Here is a 12,353-nt window from a genome sequence, read left to right as displayed (position 1 = left end):
CCTGGTTGCATTTCTTGTTGCAAACATAGGGTACGACATTCTCTAGTAGCATCTCAGAGTACCACGAGCCTCATCTTATTGCCAACACAGGGTACTACATCCCCTGATTGCATTTCTTGTTGCAAACATAGGGTATTACATTCCCTAGTAGCATCTCAGAGTGCCACGAGCATTATTTTATTGCCAACATAGGGTACGACATTCCCTAGTAGCATCTCAGAGTGCCACGAGCCTCATCTTATTGCCAACATAGGGTACTACATCCTCTGGTTGCATTTCTTGTTGCGAACATAGGGTACGATATTCCCTAGTAGCATCCCAGAGTGCCAAGAACCTTACCTTATTGCCAACGCAGGGTACTACATCCCCTGGTTGCATTTCTTATTACTAACATAGGGTACGACATTCCTTAGTAGCATCCCAGAGTTCCACGAGCCTCATCTTGTTGCCAACACAGGGTACTACATCCCCTGACTGCATTACTTTCAGCCAACATAGGGTATAACATTCCCTAGTAGCATCCCAGAGTGCCACGAGGCTCATTTTTATTGCCAACATAGGGTACGACACTCCCTAGTATCATCTCAGAGTGCACGAGCCTCATCTTATTGCCAACATAGGGTACTACATCCCCTGGCTGCACTACTTTCTACCAACACAGGGTACTACATTCCCTGATTGTATTTTATTGCCAACATAGGGTACAACATTCCCTAGTAGCATCCCAGAGTGCTATGAGCCTCATCTTATCGCCAACACAGGGTGATACATCCCCTTACTGCATTACTTTCTACCAACATAGGGTACGGCATTCCCTAGTAGCATCCCAGAGTGCCACGAGGCTCATTTGTATTGCCAACATAGGGTATGAAACTCCCTAGTAGCATCTCAGAGCGCCAAGAGCTTCATCTTATTGCCAACACAGGGTACTACATCCCCTGACTGCATTACTTTCTACCAACACAGGGTACTACATTCCCTGATTGTATTTTATTGCCAACATAGGGTACGACATTCCCTAATAGCATCTCAAAGTGCCATGAGCTTCATTTTTCTGCTTACATAGGGTACGACATTCCCTAGTAGAATCTTAGAGTTCCAAGAGCCTCACCTTATTGCCAACACAGGGTACTACATCCCCTGGTTGCATTTCTCATTGTTAACATATGGTACGACTTTCCCTAATAGTATCTCAGAGTGCCACGAGTCTTATTTTATCGCCAACATAGAGTACGACATTCCCTAGTAGCATCTCAGAGTGCTACGAGCCTCATCTTATTGCCAACACAGGGTACTACATCTCCTGGTTGCCTTCTATTTCTTTTTCAGTTCTTTATTCTGCAATAGCAAAGATAGTCTATGATATTTTTCAATAACTCACAAAAATTTCCTAATGCAAACTGGGGCAGAAAATTTTTGTTTGTTTTATTTGTTTGTGATGACTTGTAGGTTTTTCTGCAAAGCACAGGTTGGATATGCAAAAATAAGATTTCGGTTCTTGCCAGAGAAAGTGAAACGTTTGATCTCAATACCAACTGCAACTAGCTTTGACGTAATGCATGCGGAGACATAGGGTCAAGATTCATTTTCTCATCATCTGATCAAGAAATAAGCCTGCGAGAATATTTTATAGTCTGTTGCATTGATAGCATCAAGTTCAGTCTAAAGTCAATGGGAGAAGCAAGTCAAGAATCAAGACAAAACTCGAAATGGCATTTAGATAGGAATTGTGTAATTTTTAGATTTTAAGAGTATGTAATTTTCTTTTCATTTTGATGTAATAGTAGGAACCGCAGATCAGAACCTCGACGGAACTTCACTTGACTCACCATCTAAGCATACTCTATCAGTCATTTTTTACTTGAACTACACGTGACCTGATTCTCTTATAACCCGCGATATGTAGGCTGCCTAGAACCATGGCTCGATCACATCTTTTTCTTTTATCTTCTTTTCCTTTTTAAATAATAGTGAGGACAAAAATCAGTCACCTTGTTCATTTTCTTTGCTTGAAAACTTTTAATGTTTCCAAGCAAAGAGGGGCATGCTGTGAACAACTAATTTTTTACCACACCCAAATTCTATACTATTTTAGTGTAAATATTTCTTTTAGGTTTAATTTTAATATTTTAAACTTTTATCTTACTCTAAATAGGTTTTATTAAAAACAATTAAATTAAATTAAAAAAGAATTACAAAAATATTTACATACTTATAGTACAAATTTTATTTTTATTTATAAAGAGAAAAAGAAATTTTACAAAAATGTATTTGCTTTCTTTTAATTAGAATTTTAATGAGTAAGCTATAGAATCTTTCTTAGTATCTTTTAAAGTACATGTAAATATATAGTTTTCCTATATTATAAGAAATATTGGTTAATCTTCTTATCTTCATAATTTAATGTATCTTTTAAAATAAAATACAAAAAAAAAGGAAAAGAAAAAAAAAGGAAGAACACAAAATGAAGTAAACTTACGTAAAAAATAAATAAAGTTTGGTAAAACAAAAAGGTCTGATTCTCATCTTTTCCCAACTCCCCACTTCACGTCTTTCACGCCTCTCACCTCATTGCGCACACACATTCACATAAAGGGAAGGGGGGAGGCCAATATTTTGAAGAAGAGACAGTTGAAACAGAAAAAAAAAAGAAAAAAAGGGAACGAGATTTGAGAGAAGAAAACAAAATTAAGAGGAAGGTAAAAAATAATTAGAGAAGAGATTTCAGAGAGTTTTAAAAGAACTTTAGGAGAGACGAAGGTTCAGTTCGAGTTTGGGGATCCAGTTTGCGGTCACAATTTTCGCTCATCTATTGTAATTGTCGGATTTTTCTCGTAACAGAAAAGCTTCACCGCAAAGGTTTTTATTCCTCTCTTGCTTAGTTATTTTATGTGCACAATAATTTGTGGAAGGTTTTAGTTCTATTCTGGATTTGTTTGTTGAGATACAAGCTACTGTCTTAGCATTACTTTTAAATATGAAAATATCTACGTTACTTTTAAATATGAAGATTTCTTAGTCACAATGCTTAGCTTTTGTAAAATATAAAGCATTCTTGAAGGTTTTGTTTTTTAATTAAAATAAGTTATAGTAAATATAGTTTCATTAGTTTGTCAGATTATCGTAATTGCTTTAGAGTGATGTTAGCTATTTTAATTCAGTTTGGGGACATACATATTTTTTTTTATTTTTTCACCATAAGGAAAAATAGTTAACGAATTTCATAAGTATTCTTTTATTTTTACTTATTTTTTTTGTACGAAACTTTACTACATTGCTTCCTAGTGCCTCTGTGTGTGTTAGAAATATTTTGTTAATATAGTATAAAGGTATGATTTTGGCTTTGCTCTAACAATAGTCAAGTCTGCAGAATCAACTTAATGGAATTTTCCATGGCCTCTCTCAAAGATTTAATTCACCTTTTGCTTTAAATAATAATTATAAATAGGTTTATTTTTAAGTAGTTTGAATATTTTTCTTACATTATTGATGAGGCTGCATTACTGGGAAGTTATTAGTAGTTAGGTTGTATGGATTTAAAGTAATAAACTAAATAGTGGGTAAAAAAAAAAGTTTCTACGCTTAAAGTTTATGAAGCTATAAGTTGGCTCATTTCTTTTCGTAAAATAAATACTGTACATTAACTCCAAAAATATTAAGCCAAATAAAAAAAATATACAATTAAATATCTCGAATATAAAAGAGACAAAATAATTAAATATTTTAAATACGCTATTAGCCCATGTGTTCATACCCGAACCTTGGATTGATATGCTTAAATAATAAAAGGATCATTATATTTTATTAAAAGGATCTTGATACCTTTAAATTTACAATAATTATATTTTAACCATGTGTACATTCTCATACCTTGGTTTAACATCCAACTTCAAATAAGAATACCTGTGAAAATAGTTAATAAAATATAATAATGAATTAAGTGGTAATAGACAAGCCATAACCAATAAAATACAAGAATAGCCAAGAATTGATTTAACCCGGACATGAGTCAATAAAGCGACCGTGCTAGAACCACATGACCCGAGGGGTGCCTCACACCTTTTCCTCAGTCAACAGAATTCTTTACCCAGTCTTTTATTTTCGTAGACCATAAATAAATAGTCAAACCTTTCATTTGATAAGGGATTGAAATAAAAGGTGACTTGGAACACCAAAACTCAATTCCAAGTAGAGGCTCTAAATAATAAATAATCCCTTTTCAAAACTTCACTTTAATTGGAAAAACTCTTCTAACTCAACCTCGTAATAGAGTTGTGTGGGAAAAAGGAGGTGTGACAGCTCTGGCGACTCTGCTGGGGATAATTAATAAGAATTCGAGCTTTGTACATTGATTCTTGTTTGGCTTTTATCATATTTTGGATATTATTATGTTTGGCAGCCTAATGTGCTATTAGTCACTTATTTACTGCTTTAATATTTATTTGAACTATGATATAAACTGTATCCTCTCTCGCACCCTTCTGAGTCTTCTAATAGGTAGTTATATTGTGTTTGTCTACCAGCATCACAAAATTTCTGTTGAGATAAAGCCAGTTAGTCCACCAGCTTCTGTTGAAGGATTTAGTCACACATGTTTAGGCGGGAGAGCCATTAGCTAGCCAGTGTTGTTCTACTACTGGTGATGCTTGACGCTCCTCGTCTCGAGTTGTCCGCCCGGGTAAGCCAGGTCTAGATACCACCTCTTTAGGATTTGAAAAATTAGAAGAACAAGCTACAAGCAATGAATATCCCTTGTAGGTTACGCTTTATTTTCATCATGTGCATTGGACTTAGCGGGACTCAGCACAGGGGCCGGGCCCGTCTAGGACATGTACCAATTTTCCAGACCAACATGTTCATTTTTCATGTGCTATATGTAACGATATTTGGTAGGCTTTACTCAAATGTTGACCGGCTTTAGGATAGATTGATTGAAAAGAGGAGAGAGAGAAAATTTTCTCCAATTTTTCATAAAGTACCTTTTTTTTTGTTTAAAATAAAATTTTTGAAGGGTTCTAGTGTGTAAAATCATAATTTTTATAATAGATTATTATATTTATTTTAACCGAACTACGCGGGTCTGATTCTCACCGGATGTGAGATACGTAGGCAACCTCCATCCGGTCTTGCCCCCAATTTAAAAAAAAAATTTATTTCTTCTTTAGAAGTCTTTCTTTTAAAAAATTCCCACAAAAAATAAAGTTAGTTTATTTACTTTATTTTGATCTCCCCGAACTACGCAAGATCTGATTCATGTGGCGTCATGATACGAAGGCAATCCCCATCAGATTCGATCATTGCCATTAAATAAACTGAGTGAAAAAAAAAGAAAAAAAAGAAAGGAGTGACAAAAATAACAAAGAAAAATAAAGAGCGAAAAACAACCAAAAAAAAAAAAGCAAGAGTGAAAAAAATACAAAAAGAGAACTTTTTGTCCAATTTGAAAAAGAAAACTGCGGAAAATTTTCGTGAATGCTGTCAAATGGCGCAAGCAAGCCGCTAGGGTAAAGCCTCCAATGGTTGAAGCAAAAATGGTTACGGTCTTCCTATAGGCCCAAGAGGCGGACTACTTCCAGAACATGATGTCCGTTATGGGTAATCCGTTCGCCGAGGCTAACAAAATTCGGGAGATGGTTGAAAGTGGTTTAAAAAGGGCCAAATATTGAGTCATGCTACCTTTAAGACCACATCACAGATCGTTTAGAATGGTTCGGGGGTTTGATGAACAGAAACAGGAGGGAAGAGGGAGCCATGATGGCTTTGAGCTCGAGGGGGCCCCGCAGGTCATTCAACCAATCATATATGCTTCCTAAGGTCCCACAATAATATTATCCCCATCAAGATATTGTTTATGCCATGACATTGTGTAACGACCCGGCCAGTCATTTTGAATATTATAACCATGTTCCCCCATTTACTGCTCAATTTATGTCTTGCAATTGATTTATGACTTATCGGGTTAGTTGGTTCGGGTCCGGGAGGAACTCGGAGTGAAATAAGACACTTAGTCTCATAATTGAGAAATTTAAGTTAGAAAAGTGGACCAGATATGGACCTATATGTAAACGATCTCAGATTTAAATTCTGACGGTTCCGTTAGCTCCGTTAGGTAATTTTGGACTTAGGAGTGCGTCCGGAATGTGATTTGGAGGTCAGTGGTAGAATTAGGCTTGAATTGGCGAAATTAAAAAATTGGCGATTTCGATCGGCAGTGGAAAATTTGATATCGGGGTCGGAATGCAATTCCGTAAGTTGGAGTAGGTTCGTAGTATCATTTGTGATGTGTGTGCAAAATTTGAGGTCATTCAGACGTGGTTTGTTTGGTTTCGACATCGGTTGCCGAATTTGGAAATTTAGAAGTTCTTAGGCTTGAATCCCAGGGTAAATTGATGAGTTGGTGTTGTTTCAAGTGATTTGAGGGTTCGACTAAGTTGGTATGTTGATATATGACTTGTTGGTATTTTTGGTTGAGGTCCCGAGGGAATCGGGATGATTTTGGATGGGTATCGGGGAGTTTGGAAGTTGGAAAATGCAGCTGGAGCTGCTATTCTGGTGTGTCCGCACCTACGGATTGGGGACCGCAGGTGCGTGGGAGGCTCGTTGATGCGGAGATGGTCGTAGATGCGAAGAGTGGATCGCACCTGCGGGCTCGCAGATGCGAGGAGACTTCCGCAGGTGCGAAGTCTGGCCAGTTAAGTGGAATGCGCAGGTGCGCACCGGAGTCCGCAGATGCGGAAGCGCAAGTGCGAAAAAGGGTCTGCATGTGCGGAATCCCTGAGGCAGACCCTATATACCACACTTTGCGAATTTTGGTGCGTTCTTCACCATTTCTATTCGGTTTTTGGAGCTTTTGGGAGAGATTTGAAGAGGAAATCAAGGGGGTTTCGTTGAGGTAAGTTACTTGAGCCCTAATACTTGTATATATGGTGATTTCCCGTTGTTTTAATCATGGTAATTAGTGAAAATGAGGAGTTAGGTCTTGGGACTTTGGAGAAGTAATTTAAGAATTTGAAGGACCAAACGATGTCGGATTTTGATAAATTTTATATGGTTAGACTCGGGAGAGGACAAGGTTTACTATTCTGCCATTTTTGACTGATTTCGAGACGTGGGCTCGGGGGTCGGGTTTTGGTCAGTTTCGAATTTTTGGCATATTTTATAGTTTTTCTTGTGGAATTTATTTCATTAGCGTATATTGATGGTATTGTACTGATTATGATTAGATTTGGAGCATTTGGAGACCAGGTCCAGAGACGAGGGTATCCCGGAGTAGGATTCTTACGTTGTTAAGGTAAGTAACTGTTTTAACTATGGCTTTGAGGGTATAAACCCGTAGATTTGACATCATGTGATTGTTTGGAAGTGATACCCACGCTAGGTGACGAGCGTGTGGGTGTGCACCGCGAGGAATTGAGACTTGGTCCGTCCCGTGAGGTTGTGAGGCCTAATGGCTATTATCTATGGTTATGCGTTTATTTTTATTTGTTGAACTTATTTGCCTTCATGTTAGAGTTCATGCTTATGCTTTATTCATGCTCACATTATTTGTACTCAGTCATAGAAATTATTGTACATGTTTACCTCAATCTATATTAATTGATAATAAGCGGTGATACTTGATGTGGGTTGTGTTCCCTTATTTGTTGGTGATGGTGAGGCTAGTGAGGTACATGATTGAGTGAGGTTGAGGGCCTGGTTGTGAGGATATTAATACCAAAGCGCGTGAGTTGTCCGCGTAGCACGTGAGTTGACCGTGCGGATACAGGTATTGATACCATAGCGCGTGAGTTGTCCGCGTAGCATATGAGTTGGCCGTGCAGATCTAGGTATTGATATTGATTGAGTGAGGCTGAGGGCCTGGTTGTGAGGATATTAATACCATAGCACGTGAGTTGTCCGCGTAGCACGTGAGTTGACCGTGCGGGTCAGGTATTGATACCATAGCGCGTGAGTTGTCCGCGTAGCACGTGAGTTGACTATGCGGATCCAGGTATTGATATGATATCACGTGAGTTGTCCGTGCTTAGCGCTTGGGCTTTGGGAGCCCCTCCGGAGTCTGTACACACCCCAGTGAGTGCAGAGTGTTGAGTGTTTTGAGTATTGAGTGCGAGTGATGAGTGATGGAGTGACACTGCTATGAGGTTGTATTTATTTGTGTTGTTGCTGCATTTATCTGTTAAACTTCTTTGTGGCATTTACTGAATTATGGAATTTACCTGTTTATTTCTGTTTATTTTTAAATTGTGAAAAATAAATAATTGGACTGTTTTACTTAGCTCGTCACTATTGCTCAGTTCCTTAGTTATTTCTGTTACTTGCTGAGATGGTTGTACTCATGCTACACCTTGCACTTTATGTGCAGATTCAGGTGAGTTACAGCGTGGCGATCATTAAGTTTAGGCCGGCTATCTGTGGAGATTGCAAGGTAGCTGCTAGCGTCCGCAGAACCTTGTCACCCCTTTTATCATTTCTTCTTTTGGATTGTATTGACAATTAGAGAGTTTCATTTCTTAGTTCATAAATTTAGACGCTCATGACTTGGTGACACCCCGATGTTTGGGGATCATTTTCATATTTCTAAAATTATATTTAAAGTTGATTTAGTTTATGAGAAATTTCAAATGTTGAAATATTTTTATTTAATTCTTATAATCGGTTTAGTAGAAATATTTTGGGAAGTAGGCTTGCCTTGTAACACGATAGGCGCCATCACGACCATGGTCAGATTTTGGGTTGTGACACATTGCCTCTCTATGCGGTGATGAACATGCAACCTTACGCGCAGCCACAACATTATACACAAAATCGAGCTCCACCTCCTAGAAATGCTCGTCCCTACCAAGCTCCATATAATCCCCAACCAAATGTTCCCAAATACAATAATTGCCCAAGAGAGCCTCCCAGAAGGAATCAGTTCACCGTTATTGGTGAATCATATTCAAGTTTGTTCCAAAAGCTAACCTTGCTAGGTCTGCTGCAGCCAGTGGCCTCGAACCGGCCAAATCACAAGTCCCCTCGCACCGAGTTGATGCTAGATGTGAATATTACTCTAGAGCAGTGGGACACGATAACGAGCATTGTTGGACTCTCAAAAGAGCAGTGGAGGACCTCATTAAGGTCAAGACAATAATTCTTAGGGAAGAAGAGGCCCCTAATGTGACGACCAATCTTTTACCTACTCACAACAAAGGGCCAGTCATGGGAACGATTTGTGATGAAGAGGGATTTGATCCAGCACTGAAATCCATTGAAGCCATGGCCATGACAGAAGAAAACCTAAAAGCGGTCGCCAAACTTGAAAAGTTCCCTATCGGACGAGAGTCTCAGTAGCCGGTCTTGCTGTCTTTTCTGCATTTTGGTTTATTTCAGGGTGTAATCCGAATATTTTTACTCTATTGTCTTACTTTATGATATAAACCCTTCTATACTTTTTATATAAAAAATATCAAATCAAATAAATGAAATTAATATTTCATCATCCATGAATGTCTCTTTTCTTACTCTTGTCACTTTTCTTACTTTCTTTCTAGTTCTATTAAATGCAGATTTTAATAACATGACATGCTTGCGGACTTCATGTTCAGATCCTAAAACGCTGTCAGACCTTGAAATGATGAATCAATAAGTAGAATGTGCCGAAGATAAGGCTTGTATGAAAATTAACAGAGAATTAGGACAACAAACCTAAACCAAGTCCAAACGAAAACCTCCCTTACTTGATTGGTGTATGGCACTGAAGTCGTGATATCAGTAGAAGTTGAAATTCCCTCTCTTTGGATCATTGTTGAAACGAGTTTGAGGATGAAGATTGTGTCAAGATCCGATTGAAGAAATTGACTATGATTGATGAAAAGTGATTGGATGCAGTTTGCCATGGGCAGATGTACCAACAAAGAATAGCTCGTGCCAACAACAAGAAAGTGCGACCAAGGAAGGTTGAAGTGGGGCAACTCGTTCTGAAATGCATCCTCCTGCATCATGAAGAAGCTAAAGGAAAATTTTCTCCAAATTGGAAAGGTCTGTGCATTGTAAAAAGAGTGTTGCCAGAAGGGAGTATTGTATTTGGGAGACATCGAAGGAATTATCCCCGATATAACTGTCCATACAGATGCAGTCAAAAGGTACTATGTTTGACTCATTACTTGGTATTAACATTCTCTGATTGGGATGATGAAGGCTTTCATTCTCACTACCCAAATACTATTAATCCTTTGCTAATCCTTTGAGCCATATACTTTTTTCTTGGCCACCCTCTTTGGAACCTTGTATGTAATGAGAAAGAAAAAGAAAAGAAAGGGATTGAAAAAAAATGAAAAATAAAAAATAAAAAAGAAAATAATAAAAAATAAAATAGAAGAAAAACAAAACAAAAATCAAAATAAGTTCAAGTTAATTGAACTATGTCTGACGAAAGGATACGTAGGCAACCTCACTCTGGGGTTCGGTTACACAAAAAAAATAAAAAAATTCACATTCCCCAAAACTGAAAACTGGGGCAAATGTTACAATGGTTCGGCGATGGTTTCGCTCGAAAGGTTCCAAAGTTGTAATTTAATCCAAATTCTTTTTACCCAAATCTTTTCAAGTCCTTCCGATCAATCGGCGAGACTGTTCAAGAATTAGAGAATACGGTTATTTGGATCGGATGCAACCAAATAAGAGAAATAAAATGAGAGAGTCTTGTTAGTGAAAACCCGCAAAGAGAACTATAAGGCGATGGCGAGAAGAGAAATGAGAGAGACCAGCTAGTGCAAACTCGCAAAGGGCACTGTTGATCGAAAAGAGGAACCACACAACTATAGCATCAATACAGCCATGAGCAAGATTTTTTGGTTTCAAGTCAAAAGTTGTGATGAGTTTCTAAGAGTCGGACAGTTTACACAGATCAGGCATCCAGTCCAAAAAGCATGTCATGTTCATTGAAGTCCGCATGTACTCCCAGATAAGTCCGTCTTTCTGTTCCCTAAAAGGGACACCTTTTGTTTTAAACTCATTCTCTCTTCCATTGTTTTATACTTCTTTTAATCCTTTTCGGTCTAACTTTGTTTAAAAAATAAGGCAAAGAAAAGACGGCAAGACCGATTTACAGGATTCTCCTTTGAAGCGAGCTGATATATTCAAAAGGCACCCAGCCTCGGCAAGGGCATCAAGTCGACCTCGACTGGCCATGATTGGCCGATGCTTTGAAATGGAAAACTTTGAAAGAAGCCAAAAACAAAATGCCCACAAAGGCAAAATAAAGTTGAAAAAGTTTAAGTCCCACACGACCAACCGTTATGGCAAAGTTTGGAAATGCCAAAGGTTCTCCGGAGTCAGAAATGGAGTTGGTATTCAGGAAATAATTAGTTGCAGTTGAGAAGAAGATAAGCCGAGATCAAGAGATCGAAATAATCAAGGCCACAAACCGACCTCCATTTTTAAACTAACGATTCTTTCTTTGTTCAGAACAGGAACAGAACAGTTATAGGAAACAGTTCGTGAAAAGACGAACACCACCAAGTGAAGTTCTCAAATCCTTAATTTTCTTCCAATATACATGTAATCATTTTATTTTTAGTTTTATTTTAGGGAACCAATGCCCTATTTTCAACACAGGGTACTACATCCCCTGGTTACATTTCTTATTGCTAACATAGGGTACGACAATCCCTAGTACCATCTCAGAGTGTCACGAGCCTCATCTTATTGCCAACACAGGGTACTACATCCCCTGGTTGCATTTCTTGTTGCAAACATAGGGTACAACATTCTCTAGTAGCATCTCAGAGTGCCACGAGCCTCATCTTATTGCCAACACATGGTACTACATCCCCTGGTTGCATTTCTTGTTGCAAACATAGGGTATGACATTCCCTAGTAGCATCTCAGAGTGCCACGAGCCTCATTTTATTGCCAACATAGGGTACGACATTCCCTAGTAGCATCTTAGAGTGCCACGAGCCTCATCTTATTGCCAACATAGGGTACTACATCCTCTGGTTGCATTTCTTGTTGTGAACATAGGGTACGACATTCCCTAGTAGCATCCCAGAGTGCCAAGAGTCTCACCTTATTGCCAACGCAGGGTACTACATCCCCTGGTTGCATTTCTTATTGCTAACATAGGATACGACATTTCCTAGTAGCATTCCAGAGTTCCACGAGCCTCATCTTATTTCCAACACAGGGTACTACATCCCCTGACTGCATTACTTTCAACCAACATAGGGTATACCATTCCCTAGTAGCATCCCAGAGTGCCACGAGGCTCATTTTTATTTTCAACATAGGGTACGACACTCCCTAGTATCATCTCAGAGTGGCACGAGCCTCATATTATTGCCAACACAGGGTGCTACATCCCCTGGCTGCAC

The 12,353-nt window shown here is 38.5% G+C and overlaps 1 long non-coding RNA gene across 1 annotated transcript; it reads left to right on the top strand.

Annotated features, from left to right (window-relative positions):
- Positions 1–2,392: 2,392 nt before the first annotated feature.
- On the top strand, positions 2,393–8,611 carry LOC117274139 (uncharacterized). Its single transcript, XR_011408080.1, has 3 exons — positions 2,393–2,859; positions 7,224–7,291; positions 8,363–8,611. It is a non-coding gene; the product is annotated as an uncharacterized lncRNA (long non-coding RNA).
- Positions 8,612–12,353: the final 3,742 nt, after the last annotated feature.

This window comes from Nicotiana tomentosiformis, chromosome 5 (genome assembly GCF_000390325.3).
Source record: "Nicotiana tomentosiformis chromosome 5, ASM39032v3, whole genome shotgun sequence".
Taxonomy (NCBI): Eukaryota; Viridiplantae; Streptophyta; class Magnoliopsida; order Solanales; family Solanaceae; genus Nicotiana; species Nicotiana tomentosiformis.
The sequence above is the reverse complement of the archived record's forward strand: the minus strand, read 5'-3'. Positions and strand labels throughout refer to the sequence as shown.